Source organism: Anas platyrhynchos, chromosome Z, assembly GCF_047663525.1.
Source record: "Anas platyrhynchos isolate ZD024472 breed Pekin duck chromosome Z, IASCAAS_PekinDuck_T2T, whole genome shotgun sequence".
Taxonomy (NCBI): domain Eukaryota; kingdom Metazoa; phylum Chordata; class Aves; order Anseriformes; family Anatidae; genus Anas; species Anas platyrhynchos.
In genome coordinates this window covers 62,122,673-62,138,855 of record NC_092621.1, presented here as the reverse complement: position 1 = coordinate 62,138,855, position 16,183 = coordinate 62,122,673, and the positions used below count along the sequence as shown (strand labels likewise).

Genomic DNA, 16,183 nt, shown 5'->3' with positions numbered 1-16,183 from the left:
TATGTATCAGAAGCGTGTATAGCCCGTACCAACATGGTTCTGTTTGCATTCCAGCTTTAAGATTGTTTATGGCTCTTCTGAAGACCCTATGTGGGATGTGTGGGCTGTGGTGGGCCAGTGTGAGGAAGTCCTTGTGTTGCTCCCCATAACCCTCCCTGAAGTCACACTGCTAGAGGGAGGCCTAACATTGTCTCTGGCATGATCGAGCTCTCCAAGTTCAAGGCCTACAGCATGGATGGAGGTTGGGAAGTGAGAATGACCTCCACCCACAATCCTCCTAAACCACACTGACCCTTCTCAGCTCCTGTATCTCACTTGTGTCACCAAGACAGAATCCTCCCTATCTATATGGGATGTGGTAAGCTATTTAAGTAATGGTATTTTTTTGCTATAATCCTCAAGGTAACAAAATTTATTTTGCCTAATCTGCTAAAAATTTGTGAACTGGCTGTGATACCTTAGAGAAGGTGGGAGCAGCAGATAGTGTAGTGTGCTTTAGACATGATGAATTTATCTACAGTTTTGCCTTTTGCTTCCTGATTGGCCAAATTTTGGCAAGGATGTGTATTAAAGGAACATAGGAAAAGTGAGTTTACACTTTGTTGGAGTGTTATTGTGTAGAAAACATGAATTCCATGGAAAAAAAACAGTTTGGGCAAGGTCTCTGGCAACCATACAGATTCAACCAGTTCAGCTTCATACCCAAGTTATATAAGGATGCACAGGGCCTGGACAAGCTGAAGATAGGAAGTGTCCAAGACTGGAGATTCCACTGCTTCTTGGGGCACCTGTGCCAGTGCATAACCACTCCTTTGCATCCAGTCTGAATTTCTTTTGCTGTGGGCTGTGGCTGTTGCCTCTCATCTAATTATTGTGTATCTGAGACGAGTCTGTCTTCATATCCTCTATAATCCCCTCTACTTTAATGATGAAAACTCTCTGTATATGACTACTCTGGTTTAATGTAATCGTTCCCAGGATACAGGTTATCAGTTGTGCAGCTCCAGCTGCATATTTGACCACTGTGGCTGTAGTTTTTCCATAGCTTTTGCAATTGCAAAATCACAGTTCAACAGAATGCAGTTTAGCTCATGCTGTCTCCAGCATATACAGCTTGATTTTAAGTCACGCCAGTGACATCTATCTAATTAATACTTCTGTAAGGCAAATTCAGTCTTATTGCTGCAGTAGTGAGGTATTTAAAGTGATAAAAATATTATTTTGATACTGCACTGTAGAAAAATCACTGGTTCAACACCCATTTATATGTGCTTTTGTGCTCTTTCCACTTCAATTCTCCACGCTCTTGGGGTTCAGTAAGATTTCACAAGTGTATCTGGACAGGAATGGGGGCAAGTCTAGGAGTTAGCTTTGTTCAACATTCTCCTTGCAAAGCCTAGTCGGAAGCCAATGTTTGCAAAGCTTCATATTCAATATTACGTTGTGTGGTTTCCCTATGGAAAATATAAGGCTGGAAAGGAGAAGCTGAACAGTCTGCAGAATGTCTTGTGTCAGACCTCTAGAATGCAAAGAATTTGGAGTCTGGTTTCCCTACATAGCTCTGTATTCACCCTTCAAAAGAAGGCTGTTTGCCATGTCATGGGGGTTTTATGTCCTTTATCCACGATATACTGTGGGCAGCTATGACATAGCCCTATGTTATTGTAAAGGTCAGTTAAGTCAGCTCACAGAGAGAAAGGTGGAAGAGGAGAGGAGAAAGAGGAGGGAGAGAAAGGGAGTGAGTACTCCTACTCCTTCCAAGTAGAATTGCTATTTCATTGGCAATACTGCTCTTCCCACTAGATTCTAATGAGAGCAAAGCAGAGGATGGCATAGTTTCATTTTGTTTAATGGCACAGGATTTGTCAGCAATATAACAATCCTACAGAAACCTGCAGCGGTGATAAGTAAATAGTTATGCTGAGAAGAAATATTGACTGTACATGACACACTCCACTCTTTTGAGTATTTAAGTTCCTCATGGTACTCCTGGCAGACATCAATGATCTCCAGTACATGCTGTTTTTATCGGGGTTAGGAGAATATATCCCAAAACTGCAGCTTTTTCAAATATTCTGGGAGTTGTCAGTGCTTATCCTTTGGAAGAGAATTGCTTTAAAGTCTGAGTGTAACAAGGAAAACTTCCATATACTTATATTGCACTTGGTAAATAAAATATTTAATAAAAAAAATTCATGAAGTGCTGTTCAGAAAGGATGACATATTGTTGTACATGGAGGTTACAAGGGATTGCAGTGAAAAAGATTGAAATAATTAACGTCCCTATAAATTATATTAATGATTCTGATAATGTTTGAAAGTTGAAATGAATATTTAGACTTAGTTTACACTCTGTGAATTCTTTTACAGATCCTTAATTTTTTACTCCAGGAAACTCAAATTGTCGTAGGGCATGACCGACATTTACAAACAGCAAATAATATGATTTCAAAATACAGTCTCCAAGGAGAAGTACATTCTTGGATTAGTAGGATATTATAATTCTTTCCCAGTGGTTCTGTACTTTGGCAAGATATCTCCCTGGATGTTGGTAACCAGAAACTGCAGATGGGCTGGAACAGCTGAAGAGGGAAAGTCTGAAGTGATTTTTATACGTAGATGTAAGTCACTTTTCTGTTTTAAATTAGTAAGATCTAAAACAACATGGCAACAGATGTCTGTCTCCGAGGCTAAACACTTCAGAACTGAAATCTCTCTGTGTTTCTCTCTATGCATACATAATATTAACAATAAACAAACATATCTTGTCATTTTGAGAAATGTTTTTACCTACAGTAAATTGCTGATTTATTTAGGTGAAAGTTAATAGTACTAACAGAGTTAACAACCATCTTGTGCCTGTGTGGAGTAAAATACTAAGGGCCTATGAATATACCTCATAGTCAAAAGAGTCACTCTTTATCTTTTTGTTTTACTATCCTTACTCTTTAATTTAAAAAAAACAACTGCGGAGACATAGAGGATCAAGAACTATTCTTTGGACAAAAGCTTTTCATCTTTATATGAAAATCCAGGTTTTCCAAAATATGGGCTAGGCTAACAGGATTGAATTGAATTCTGTAAGACATATACATTAAAATAATTAGGGCTTCAGATCTGCATCTACTGCAGAAAGGATACTTTCCCAGAGAGCTTTCAAATGTTCAAAAGGTATTGTATTGATTGTTAGATTATTTGAGAATATGACTTCTATTTTGACAGCACACAATACATTTATATTATAAATTAGTTGTCTCTCTTCATTTATCATCAGCATCAAAACCAATCCCTTTTCCCCATTGCCAAATCTAACATATTTTGTGTAGGATAAGATAAAAATGCACTAAGATCCCCCAAAAGTTTCTAGCCCCCCCCAGGTAAGGTAAGTTTAGAGTGTCTATTTTAATACCAGTGCCTGGTACTGGCATTTAGTAGTGATTAAAAATGGTAAGTGATTAAACTTATCATAAGACAAAGTTTCTCACTTGCCAATTTAGAAATTAATCAGAATCATTAATCAGACCCATGTTCTTAATTTTTTTCGTTTATTCTGGAAACTGAGTACAGAGCTTGTGTTTTCTAAATATGGGAAAAGCACCTGGAAACAACACATGGATTCTTTATTATTTTTAGCAAAATAAATATTTAAAATATTAAAGTTTTATTATTTATTTTGAATGCTAGCAAAATTCAGAATACTTCAGAAGAATGCCTATCTTAAAAATATAACCCAGAGAATTAACTTCATACAGTTCCCTGACAGATAGACAGACTCACAGACTTATTTTTTCTTTTTCAAATAGTCATGGCAGTATTTATCAGTGCAACTGCCCAAATGGAGTAAGCTGTTCTTGAGGTGTCCCTGTAGCTATGCTAGTTTGCTGTTCCTGTCTCAACACACGTATTTTGTTGGTGAGTGCAATCCTGAGGACTGTCAGTTGTAAGAGAGATGCTTTCAGTAAGATTTATACTTTGAGAACTTTTTCTTGTTATCGTTGTTAAAATAAGGGATTAGACAAGTTTTGCCTCTGAATACAGAAGAAACAGAAGGATGTCAGAAAACTTCCACTAAGTAGCATTCATCTTAGTTGTTTGTGTGTTTTTTTTTTTTTTTTTTTTTTTTTTGTTTTTTTTTTTTTGTACATTTTGTGTTCACCTTTTTGTTTCATCTGGAAGATTGGAAGAATTCTACTGGAGATTGAGGCCCACCAACTCTTTCTCATCCCTCTCCAGTTGCATATTGCTGTCTTTCCTGTGGGAGTCTGGGAGTGTCATACACCCCAGTGTCTTCTCCTCCACTCATATGATGATCCCTTTCAGAAACGTGCCTACATTTTTGATCCTGTCAGACATCCCACTCTTCAATTTTCTGAATCTGTTCTGGGGACAGGCCCATCAGTTTTTCCTAAGGAGTCATGTAAACCTGCTTTTTCTGCTGTTAGTATGAAATTCCTCCCCTGCATGTTCTTCCTTCTGTTTGCATATCATTCGGTATTTGGCCCTCTTTCTCATGATTTTCTGTCTATCATCCTTATGCCACCTTCTGTTTCATCCCTTGCCTATTCTTTTTATTTTTTCTTCTCCACCCTCTTTTAGGATGAACTTCTCTGCAGTTTTTGTTTTCTGTTTCTACCCATCTCTCCTTAATGCAGCCATTTTCCTCCTCAGTGTTATCTTTCCTCTGCTAGCTTTCTTTCTCTTTTCTGAGTTAGAAGATTCCTTCTAACTCAGGGTGTTCTTCTGGTCCTCTTCTACAGCACGTATCCTTCAGTCTTGGGTTACATGCCCATTTCCTCCTTCATCATGATGATACATCTCCATTGAACTCTGCTACTCTCTCCAGGTTCATTTAAGTTTTGGTTCAGTTGTTTGTTACCTCAGACAGGTCAAATCACTTGTGGAAACAGGTTGTGCCAAACACCTCTGCAGAGACAATGGATCCTCTGCTGCTGGTCCCTCTTGTTTTTTTTTTTTTTTTTTTTTTTTTTTCTTTTTGCTGGCCTTAAAAAGAAAGGACAAAATCCCCCAACTGTTCCTTAAAGAGAAAGGACAAAATACCCCAGCATGTCTTTTATGCTCCCTGCTTTACTGGTTACATTTCATAAAACAGAGAATTAATGTCATAATCAGGAAAGTTATGCTTCTTTCCTCATGCGTAGTAAAAGTGGCTGAATTCCTGCTTTAAATGTAAAATTCTTGTCTACTTTAACTATGGAAATTCAAGCTGTATAATTAGTTGACAACTTAAAATTAAAAGCAAATGTATGGGATTGTATGCATGTGTCAGTTATTAGCTTCTGATTCAATAGATGCTTCTGATTCAATTCAATTCTGCAGGGGCCCAAAAAGGGAAAGATGGATTTAGGAAGAACCTCAGCTAGTAAGTACTGATCAGTGTAACTCATTGCTAGGGAAATTTACCACTGCCCAGGGCACTGGGCAGCCACTGCTATTAGAACTCGAAAGATTTTTTGAGAAACAAAAATTTTAATCATCAGTGACATGTCAATGTTGTATGTTGTCAATTGCAAACACCTATATCTGCTAAATCAACTGTGCTTAGAAGAGTATGGACCAGATAGTCTCAGATTGTCAAGAAGGTTCAGCTCCTGCCATCTAAGCACCAAATAAATTTTGGGTTTTCAGGAGATGCATCCATGCCCAGCATCCAACAGACAGTCATAGCTACCGGTCACAGGACACTTGTTATGACCTGCTGAACCAGAATGAGAGAGATTGCTTATCAGGCCAGACAAAAACTTATGTTCCAGAAAGGGAACACCAAGGTAAGTTTCACCAAAAGTTTATATATCAACATTTGGTTCGATGAAAACCAAAGGTCCAGATTTTCACAGTCCCTTGTAACGGTCCCTTTTATTTGAATGTAATCTCAGAATGGTAACTGCAAGAGTCGGTCCTCATAATGTCTAAATTTCAAACCAGATAAACTGAAAAGATCACTTTTAGAAGACAAATGAAATACCTGTTTTCCTGTTAAGTATTGGAATTCTCCTGCATGATTCATTTGAAGCTGCCAATTCCAGAAGCTCTTAATAAAACCAATTTGCAACACTGCTTTCTGTCTATCCACTAACAAATTTTTGCATTCTTTTTTCTAAGTGTCACAGGATTATATTACTTTCAACATTCTCTCATTTCAATTCTACTGCAGTGAGACACAAAGCCTTTCTAGGAAGTATAGCGTTTGCACTTTTGTGACTGAATATGAAAAGTCTTGGGACCTACTGTTTTGCCCGTCTTAGCCAGCAGTCTGCTTCCTTTGCTTCAGGGAACAATCTGTAGAAACTTTCTATCTGACCTTTCTTATCATGCAGGTTATTCATGCCAATTAAGAGTGCTCCTGAGGTCTGCACTTTGTGTGGCCATTTAAACTGTAAATTAATTCTGCTTCTTGAATCATCATTAAAGCAGCTTTGAAAGGTTCCTTTGCTGATGAATGAGGGGGATGTATGTTTGCTGGTGAGTAAGCAGTATGATAACGCCTCTGAGCCAGTAGAGCTGCTCCATGGGAAAGAGATGCAATGTTGCAGGATGAGGTGCTGACCTGGCTGACTATCTGCAATTTTCAGATCAGGTTTCCAGCAGATCATGTGCTTCCCCCTTGCTGCCCTTTGGTAGCATTCTTCCCTTTTTATAGTATTTGTATCCTGTTTGTCCAGAGAAGAAATTTGGTCATTTTCTGCATGGCTACACAAAGAGATTCACATTTATTTTCTTCTATTACAAGAGCTTCTTCCATTGGAAGACAATTTTGAGAAGAATTCAGAGGAGAGAGGGCTGCTGTGGAGCAAGGTGTTAGCTGGCATCAGCATTGATGACAGAACCAGGACTTGCAGTTAGGTTTCTGGTTTATTCAACCACAGAGTCTTAAATTCCATAGCACAGTAATAGAGAAATTCTCTGAGATTCATGGATCTCACAGATGGAAAAGTCACATGCGGTCATCTGTTTCATCTTTCTGAGAGCACAGGGTTATTCAGCAGGACATATGTTTCTAATATTTTGTCTAACCTATTTTTGTAGGCTAAGTGATGAGTCATAGGGCTTACACCATCCCCAGAGGAACAATATTCTACGGCAAATCAAATTTCAATGCTGGGAAGAATTTCTTTCCTGATATAGATTTTCCATTTCTTAATTTTATTTCATTACACTTGCTTATCTCTTCTAAACACTTCCTCCTAGCTTTTGTATTTAAGTTCTTCAGCTTCCTATCAGATCATGGTATTTTAAAAAGAGTGGTTGAAGCCTATCTTTATTTTTGCCCAGCATGTTGCTTTATAAAACCCTGTTCATTAGAGTATCATTAATTCATTTTATTTATTTTTTTATTTTTTTATGTTCAGACTTGAACATTTTGGAATGTTCAGCTATATCTAAGGACTGTATTAGGCAAAAATGACTGTTCCCCTCCATGTTAATATAAGCAATACAGTCATTCAGTTGAAGCTCTGCACGCCCATGCTTTGAAGCAAGGCTGTGAAATTTGGTAGGAAGGGTGGGCGCTCACAACCAAAATGTGCCTTTTGTCATGACTGGAAAACTCAGGTTGGAGAAATGAGGAATATAAGAAAAAGACAGTTCTTAGGAGTGTGGGCTGCTGCAGGTGCCCAAGGAGGCCTCATGTCTCATGCCACCTGAGGACACAGGGCACTCTGCAGGCCCCTGGCACCCACCTGGAAAGTGGAGAGGAATGGAGGAAGAAATGGATGGTGGTGGGAGGGAGGGTAAGAAGCAGGGGAAGGAGATTAAGAGCAGGGAGGAGGAATACGTTGACAGAAAGAGGAGCAAAGCAGATGGGCAGAAAGAGAGGTCTGAGCTGGCAATGAGAGGAGATAAGAGCAGTAAAGGGAAATGGTATGGGCTGGGCATAGGAAGAAGTATAAAACTCCCTTCAGAAGCTGGTGTATGATAACCATTGGTAAGTTACAGTATTCTGTATCATCTGGAGGTGGGCACCTTTATTTTGCAGTCTTAATTTTACACACTTTTTTTTTTTTTTTTCCTGTTGCCTGAGTATCTCTGTTCTTGTCTTTCATCTCCTGCCCCATGTTCTCCCAAACATCTTACTATTCATGGGCAGCTCCCTGTTTCCCCCTTCTCCTGGCTGCCTATCTATGTCTGTAACGTAGGAGTCCTGGTGGACACCAAGTTGAACATGAGTCAACAATGTGCCCTTGCAGCTAAGAAGGCTGATGGTATTCTTGGCTGCATTAGGCAAAGTGTTGCCAGCAGGTCAAGAGTGGTGATCCTTCCACTCTGCTAAACACTGGTGAGGCCACACCTAGAGTTTTGTGTCCAGTTCTGGCCCCCCAGTACAAGAGAGATACAGACGTATTGGAGAGGGTCCTGTAAAGGCCCATGAAGGTGATGAAGGGACAGGAGCACCTCTCCTGTGAGGAAAGGCTGAGAGGGCTGGGACTGTTTAGCCTGGAGAAAAGGAGGCTTAGGGGGTAATTTTATCAATGTGTATAGATACCCAAAGCAAAAGTGCATAAAGGACAGGACAGGCTCTTTCCAATGATGTGCAGTGCCAGAACAAGAGCACCAAAAGGACACAGGAGGCTCCCTCTGAACACCAGGAGTGCTGCGTTGTGTCCTAGCACTGGCACAGGCTGCCCACAGAGGCTGTGGGGTCTCCCTCCATGAGGACCTCCAAAAGCACCCTGGAAGTGGTGCTGGGCACCCTGCTCTGGGTGGCCCTGCTGGAGCAGGGCTTGGACGAGGTGATCTCCAGCAGTGCCTGACAGCCTCTGCCATTCTGGTATGCTGTAACATGTAAATTTATACTACATCTGCTCCAACTTTTAGTTGTTTTCTTTTCCACGGCAACAAATTGTTTATAAAAACAAACATAAGCCTGTATTCTTTTATTAGATACTATGAAGAACTGTGTAAAGTCCAGAATGACTAACTTGTAGTGATAGGAATCATGACAACTATTATTTCAGTAACTGTCAACACAGAATGGAGTCACTCAACCAAAAACATGGTATAACACTTATTTCAAAGGGCATTTCAGTATGACATTCAATGTTAGTCCTGGTTTTGATAAAGTCAAAATTTTATCAAAAAATATGAACAAATAGTTCTCTTGATGTAGGTGAGATGAAGTAAAAATGAACAATGCTTTGTAAAGCGTAGATAGACTGAGTTTTGTAATAGTGTCTTAGGCCCTCCAGTGTTCTGCCTTCATCCCACCAGAAACCACAAATCACATCTGCACTTACAGGAATGTAAAAGAAAATATGATTGTCTGTAGTGATGCCTTATTTGTTAAAAGGGTAAGCAAGTTGGTATTTTGTATCTTGCAATTTGCCTTCAGTAGTGGCTAAAAGGCTGCCAGATAACAAGGGGAAAGTTGTGAATTACAGTGCTAGAGATTCTTTAACTGCCTCAAAAATTACAATGCCAGTCATAAAATTCCAGTCATTAGTCTTCTTGCTGTCAGTATTAAAGTTGCTTTTTAAGATCATGACTTGAGAACTGAGATCACTGTAAATTCAGCTATTGTGTCATAAAGAAACCTTTTATAGTTGAGCTGGGAATCCTTGCAGTGGAAATGACATGTGGGAAAATGCACTTGATGTTTTTGGATTTCTTAATGGTTTCTCATCTCATTCCTATTGCATGATTTTACTCTACTGTGTTTGGTTTCTTTTGAAATACTAGTATTCTTTGATATCTTTGCAAGCAAACATTTTTAAGGAACAAATATTACTATATCACCACCTAAAGAAAAAAAATCAAAAACCAAACAAACATAAAAACCAAACCAGTTGCTATTGTTTATCCTAGTCCCAAATTCAAGTCATTTTATTTCCTTATTTATGACTTATTTTGTTTTCTGAATATAATCCTGGGTTTGGACCCTTGCTAATAAATGAATGCAAGACCTGTCTTTAGCAGGAAGTGTTGTAGCTAACCAGTTATACTCTAGGGTTTAACGTGTCAGGATTTATTAAGTCCTATTGCTAATCTATTTGGGTCTGTATCAAGTACAAGGACTGCATTGAAAATAAAGATGTGGGTAGCAATAAAAATTTAAGGAATAACTTGAATCCTTTAAAATATTTGAGATCATTCCATTCAAGACATATTCATTATTAAGAAAATATTAAGAAAATTATAATCACAGAAACGATAGCTTATTTTCAGTGTCTTTTTGAAAACACTAAATCTTTTAAATGAAACTCCCAAAAACAGATTTGTAAAAAACTTGACTTGTCAACTTAATGAGTTTCTTTTGCTATTGCAATGGATTATTTAGTTACCATTATATTAGTAATGAAATATGTTGGTTTTTTTTTGTTTGTTTAAAATGGATAGATTCAGTGTTTGATATATGTGAAAACTTGATAGACTTGTTTTTGCTGAAATTAGAAGCAGATAAACTCTTTTCACCTCCATTCACCCTTGACTGCATTGAAGTATTGCATTGAATGTCATCTCCATGACATGCACACAAGCACACATTGTACTCTTTCATTTACTGAAGCAATCTAATGTTTGAATGTATATATAAATAAAAGAGACTTCTACTTGGAGCCAGAATTTTTACTGGTAATTCCTTCCTCCTCATGCAACCCAGCAGTCTCTCTAGCATGGGAGTGACAGCCCTGGATTGAGTCAGTATGGTGGGGAGGGTGCTGAAAGCTGTGTCCTGGGGAACAAACCAGGCAGAGTGCATGAGTGAATTACTCATTCCTGTGGGCACAAAGATTCCCATGAAAGACTATAGCTTCTTGAAGCAAACTTTCCTTGGTGCTCCTCCTGTGCACTCCCCCTTATATAGAGTAATAACATGAAAGCCACCATCTAATCCTAATTACACAGGCTGAGTCACTGCAACTGCACAAAAATTCTACCCACAGCTTTCATGTCTTGCCTCCTAATTCTCCCTGCTTGTGACTTGCTTGAAGTACATGGCAAGAACCTCTGGACAAAGACAGCCTGCTGCTTTGTATTATTTCAGCACCTACTGCAATATGATACAGTCTCAATTTGAGATGCAGCTCAGGATTGGGATGCCACCAATAAATTAAAGAGATAAACTGATTATAAAAGGAGTTTCCATATGAAGAAGTCTGGCAAAATAATATGCTGCTGCCAACCAACATGACTGCACTAGATTGCAGGGTATGTGGGCTAGAGTAGGAGCTGGTCAAAATTTAAATTGCTGCTTTGGCTAATAAAGCATATTGTTAATCCCTGGTGAGGAACTAATATACATGTACACACTTTTCTGATGATTTGTATGTACCATTGTATTTTGAGATATATGTGGGTTTTTTGTGTGTTTGTTTTTTTCTGAAACACTAAATGTATCCAGAATATTTTTTTTTTTTTTTTGGTCATTGCTTCTCTCTTCTTGATCAGGAAGGAGAAACTATTGGGAAAAGTTCTTATTTCATCCAAGGGTAAAGAAGGGATAGTGTCAGGTCTTTTCAGTCCAGGTGATCTCTCATTCTCATGAATGCCAACAGAACTGATGGTAGCTGACTGTAGCACAAAGGAATAAGTCTGAATTTCTAGTGTGCAGTCTAAGAGATGACTTGTTTAGGTATCACCTGTCAGAGGGGATACGGGTATCAGTCTAGAAGACAATAAAGAGAAAAGAAAGCAGAGGACTCTTGAAGGCTATTAAGTGACACTCAAAGGAGAAGGAAGAGAGCTTGGGCAATATCTGGTCAGACTCAGGAAACGTGAACAATACTAGGATCTCAAGACTTCATACCAGAAAGGCAATTTTATAGATATTCTTGGTTAGAAAGCCAGATGGGAGAGTAACAAGACTATCCAGCTCATTTGTTCATCCAGATTTATCATGAATCTTTAATAATCCAAAAGTCCTGCAAAAGATTAGGTGACCAGTGCATCTATGGAAAAAAGTAGGCACTCAAGTCCAAAACTGTAGTTCTATAAACTCTGTCGGTCCTAATTGTCTGACCTCTGTTGGTCTCCAACTATTGCAGCTATTGTAGCCTTCCACTTTTCAGACCTCCTGAGCCTAACAGTTCACCTCTCTACAGGAACACAGGATTTGTCAGGGCAGAGGAACTTGATATCCAGCTAAATAACCAGCTACAACGGTTAGAGATTTTTGAATGAACCAATCTGCCTAAGCATCCTGAGATCTAGTCCCAGGGATGTCTCAGAGCATGCTCCTGTACAGTGTCCAAACCTGATTACCTTAGATGGAGTAACTTACATAACATACACAAGAGCCATTCTGTTGTAGTTTCTACCCACAGCTATTCAGAAATTCAATCCAAACAGAGTCAGATGTGGACACTTCTTGACTGAGGTACCATATTCACTGATAAGAAATGTTTGGAGATGCCTAAAATTTGAGTGACTGCATAAGAACGTTCATTTTGAGCCCATTATCTATAACAGGCACATACGAACAAAATGAGGAGGCATTTGGTGTCATCATGAGTATTGTTCCACAAGAGGAACTGGATTCAAGAAGACTTTTTGTTACAAGTGCTGAATTACTGGTACAATCAGCTTCTTGTGGTGATCTGAGTAAATCTACCATTTAACAAATCGGTTAATGTGCAATGAGGATAGGGCTAAACCAAACCATCTAATAACTGACTAATATGCAAACAAGTAGTATTTCTGAAGTCTCTATTACCTCAGGTTTCCTGCCATATTCTCCAGCTGCTACTTAAAAAAATTTGCCTGTGTTATTACCAAATTGCATATTTTAAAAAGTCATCATGCAAAAGCTGGCTGATTAAAAGCAAGTTACTCATCAAACTCATTACAGCTTTCATGAGTATCTGCCTCATAGCTGCCGGAAGAGTTATTTTGCTATAGTGGCATTTTCATTAAATCTTCTATTTTAGTTTCTGTTTATCAGGCTTCATTTCTCCAAGGACTAGTTGTCTTACAAATGTACCCAGCATTCTTTTGATTTTGCCAACCAATTTCCTTGAGGGAGGAGGTCTGGCCTGAAAATTGTGCTAAAGACCATCAACTTGTCCCTTTGAAAAACATATTTATTTATTTATTTCTAATTATTATTATTTTTCTGCATAGAGTTGCACTCTTCGCAATGAAATCTCCCTTCTGTAACTGCTCCAGCTATTCTATTCTATCCTATATTATCCTATTATTAATTTCTTAAGGAAGCTTCAGTTCTGTCTGTTCCTGCTTATATCTGTATCTTCTAATGTCTTCAGAGAAAGCTGCATTTGATGTTTCCTTAGTTGGGTTATTGCTGTTTTTCAGCCCATAAATTACAGAACTGTTAAGATAATTCCACAAAGCTTGTACTGGAAAGCTTTAATTTTCCTTCTGTTGAAATCATGCTTTTCCTTGACTATAGAGCTGAACCACTTCCAGTGATGTAGCAGCAACATTTAGGCTGCTACATCATACATTTAGGCTCCCAATTTTGTTTTCAGCTTCTTTTCCTAACCATCTTTAAACAAAGTCTCATGGGTTTTCTGCTTATCCATTAGGGCAAAGGAATCATAATTTTTGGCTACGGGGGCTATTAAAAATATTCTAAACTGCCTTTGCATTTTCTTGTTTATTTCTGTAGCAACATTTTAAATTAAAATACAAACAAACAACCATAAAAGCTTTGCTGTAAGAATGCTCTTTGTTTCTACGGAACTCCGGCTAAGTGGCTTAAAAAAGTGCCAAAGTTCACTTACTCACCTGATAAGAAATTAACCAACTTTTTAACCAACAACAATTGTGAATTAACCAACCTCCCTCCCTCCCTCCCTCCCTCCCTCCCTCCCTCCCTCCCTCCCTTCCTCTTCCTCTTCCTCTTCCTCTTCCTCTTCCTCTTCCTCTTCCTCTTCCTCTTCCTCTTCCTCTTCCTCTTCCTCTTCCTCTTCCTCTTCCTCTTCCTCTTCCTCTTCCTCTTCCTCTTCCTCTTCCTCTTCCTCTTCCTCTTCCTCTTCCTCTTCCTCTTCCTCTCTTTCTTTCTTCCTCTCTCTCTCTCTTTTTTTTTTCCTCTCTCTCTTTCTCACTGTTGCTGTATTTCTCTCTGTCGCTTTCTTTCTTTTTCTTTCTCTCTCTCTTTCTCTCTTTTGCTATTACAAGTATTTAGCATAAATACTTAGATTCTTTGAATTCTTGGACATGTCTTGGAGGCAACATCAGAATTTCAGGAGACACTAGTTTTATCTCTTGACAAGAAATTTCTTATCAATGGAGGCAACACTTCCACTGAGGATTATTCTTTTCCATTTGCATTCAGATTATATTTCTGAGGACTTCTGGCAAAAACTGTGCTATTACAGCATTTCAATAGTTATATTTATATGACTGCTATCATCTAGGGCACCACTGGTAACAAGACGACAAGAGCTTGCAGATGTTGAATGTAGATAAACTTGGTAGATTGTTGCAAGCTAGAGGGTAATGTAACCTTCGGTGATGAAGATAGCTCTGAGTGAGAAAGCTATAGCACTGACACAAACATGGAGTGAACAGAAAGAGAAAATAAAGCATGATTTAGAAGATCTGAATGTTGAAACTGCTTCTCATGGATAGACTAAAATTTTGAACAAGATAGTGAAGGCAAACAGATCTAAGATGGCTCCGTGAAACAAACAAAAAATTACCTTCCTCTGCTTTCTTATAACAGCCCTCTCTTTACTCAGAAGGTGCTGATGCACTGGCACAGGCTGCCCGGAGAATCTGTGAATGCCCCAGCCCTGGAAGTGTGTAAGGCCAGGTTGGATGGGGCTTTGGGCAACCTGGTCTAATCTAGTGGGAGGAGTCCTTGCCCATGGCAGGGGGTGGAATGAGGTGATCTGTAAGATTGTTTCCAACCCAACCCATGCTATTAGTCTGTGATTCTGTGATTTAACCAACCATGGGTGAAACAAGCAGTAATTTCAAATACAGGATTTTTTTCCCACAAAGCTTCAAGAAATTTCATCATTCTGCTATTGTCAGTGAAAGATAAAAGGAGTGCTTTGGTTTAGGGTGTGACAGAACCCCAGTGGAATTCATTCTGTCTTTTATGAAATAATAAATAGCATTGGTATTTTCTTTTTCTCTTTTCTGTTCCAACTACCTCTGATTATGGAAAGCCTTTCATGGTTCTGGAGGAAAGGCTATTTCAATGTTGCTATGGGAAGCCAAGGTTCAGAACTTCCATATTTATTCTTTGGGATGAAATAGCATGCATAGATCTTTGTGTCATCCCTGCCATGTGGATTGTGGAAGGTTCAGTCCAGTTTGGTTATTTGGGAAGCTGTCTGAAACTGAATGTACATGTACAAATGACACCATCCTTATTCTTCAGAATTCGCAATTAATGAAGTGCATGATCAGAAAACTATCTTGCCAGAGGTTCAGAATTAGTTCTATATGGTATTAATAACGTGAGGTATTTTTAGATTTAAAAGATTTTTATAGCATCTATAAAATTAATCTGTAATCAACTTGAATTGGCAGCCTTGTGTTTTGATCAAAAATGTGATGTTTCCAGAGAAGAATGGCACAACATTGTCAAAACTTTATCAGACATGGAGATGTGTCATGTGTTCATCAGTGATATTAAGACTGGAGACCCTTTAAGTTATCATAATAAATTATAATCTTACTTACCATTTAGGTCATTACAAAAATCTTTGAACAACTGACAAGTGATTTATCAGCAAACAAATCTAACCTGACATATTTTAGCACAGAGCTCAGACAGGCCATTTGAACTGATCTTTGGTTATAATTTCAGTAATTTTGTTCCATATTCTTATTAAACTTCTGTAAACATGAAATTGATCTGTAAATGTAAACCTATCACATAAGTCTCTGTAAGGGATTATTTTCAACTGCAAAATAACATTGCTCATCAGTACAATCAGCTAACTCTAAGACCAGAAGTAAAACAACCACCTTCCAAGAAGCAGGCCTAGGCATAACAAAAATCTTGAGAGCAACAACTGTTTTGTTTGTTTGTTTGTTTGTTTTTTCCCAAATTATTTTATTTCTAGATTGTTTGTAAAAGCAGATAGCATCTAACATTCCAGTATGAAATAGAAATCCCTCGGTCATGATGGGAACCCACTTTTTTTTTTTAAAAAAAAACAACACTATGTATACAAGTGATGCAATGACATTTTGTCCTTTGTAAGCAAGGTACCAAGAAGTACCAAGATGATCAGAAAGGCAAGCTGCCACT

At 38.4% G+C, this 16,183-nt stretch overlaps 1 long non-coding RNA gene across 1 annotated transcript in view; it reads left to right on the top strand.

Moving 5' to 3' along the window:
- The first annotated feature begins 1,829 nt into the window (after positions 1 to 1,829).
- Positions 1,830 to 16,183, top strand: part of LOC119714424 (uncharacterized) — a 76,386-nt gene continuing 62,032 nt past the window's right edge. The window contains exons 1-2 of the long non-coding RNA XR_005261638.2: positions 1,830 to 2,621; positions 5,647 to 5,786. This is a non-coding gene — a long non-coding RNA (uncharacterized lncRNA). The remainder of the gene's footprint in view (positions 2,622 to 5,646; positions 5,787 to 16,183) is intronic.